Source organism: Sinocyclocheilus anshuiensis, unplaced genomic scaffold (assembly GCF_001515605.1).
Source record: "Sinocyclocheilus anshuiensis isolate Anshui unplaced genomic scaffold, SAMN03320099.WGS_v1.1 scaffold113, whole genome shotgun sequence".
In the NCBI taxonomy this organism is placed as follows: Eukaryota; Metazoa; Chordata; class Actinopteri; order Cypriniformes; family Cyprinidae; genus Sinocyclocheilus; species Sinocyclocheilus anshuiensis.
Genome location: NW_015539827.1, coordinates 4,261 through 5,720, shown reverse-complemented (window position 1 = coordinate 5,720; position 1,460 = coordinate 4,261).

Genomic DNA, 1,460 nt, shown 5'->3' with positions numbered 1-1,460 from the left:
GGTTGGCCATTTCTTTTGGAATCGTTCTATATGTTTTGGGTTTTGTGGGTTTTGATATTGTGGATTTTGAGTTTTTATTTATTTATTTAGCTACATATAAGTCACATTAGAGTGAATTTAAACGTAAAGAGAACAACACAAAACAGACAAGATCAGTTATTAGTGTATTTAGCATTTTCTACGCTTGATGAAGAGGATCAACTAATCCTTTGCCACCCAGTAATGATTATGACAATGCTGAAGATGTCAAAAGCTCAAATTATGATATTAAATTATTTAAATTAATTTCAAAGTCAGAGTATTTCTTATTCTTTCTTAAAGAGGCTGTTTGATTTAGTTTACCAATAAATGTTAATTAATGCATTAACTATCAAACATGTACTAACATGTAGTTAAGGCCGCCGTTATTCATGCCTGAATCCATTTGACTCCAGTTGTAGTTAAGGATAGCTCTTCATTAGTTCATGATTAGTTAACACCTTTAATAATCATTAGTATATAATAAATTAAGTATTAATTTAGGCATTAGTAGCCTACATGATTATTCATGTACCCTTATTGTAAAGTGTTGCCAAAATATTTAACGCAGGGGTGGGGCTAGGGTTGGCCACCCCACTCACAACTGCTGCTTCTGTCACTTTTTCTCCTGACAAGAAGTGCATTTATTCAGTCGCAGAACGACTGAATAAATGAACCACTTCACTTCAGCACCAGGCACGAGTCAAACGAGTGCGGAAACGGTACTGTGTAGGGCTGGGTTTTGACACAAATTTCACAATTCGATTCGATTCTCATTCACAAGCTTGCGAATCAATTCGATTACCAATTCGATTCGATTCAATATCGATTATTTTGGATGCATATCATGTGCAGTACATGCCAAATTTTCTCAAGGAAAAAAATCTCTCAACTAATGACTACTTCAATTCGTTTTTTTTTTTTATATAAACATTTAATGGTGGCTGTCATAAAAACTTGATGAATTTATTAAATTAAATTACATAATTAAACATAAATTAAACATTGAAGAACAGTAAAAATTATAATGAATATGTTATATGGTGCATATATTTAGCAAAAGGCGCAGCTTCTCATTGTGTTTGCTGTGTGTGTGTGTGTGTGTGTGTGTGTGCAGGGACGTGCACAGACATTATGAGGGGCAGGGGCTCAAGTAAAAAAAAGGGCACTTCTCACATTTATTTTATTTATTTTTTTCTAAACAAAATGTTAAATATATTAGGGGTGTGCGATATTGACAAAAATATATCTCAATATTTTCTGGGATTTTAGACGATATTTTGTGTGTTATTGTGCTGATATCTTAAAGTAAATAATTTTTTTTTTTTTTTTTTTTTTTACCTTTTATGGATATTTTTACCTTTATATAGCCCTTTTTTCAAAATGTGTTTCTAAATGTGCATCATCTTTTCTGTCAAATTCTTAAATTGAGTCAGTTAATT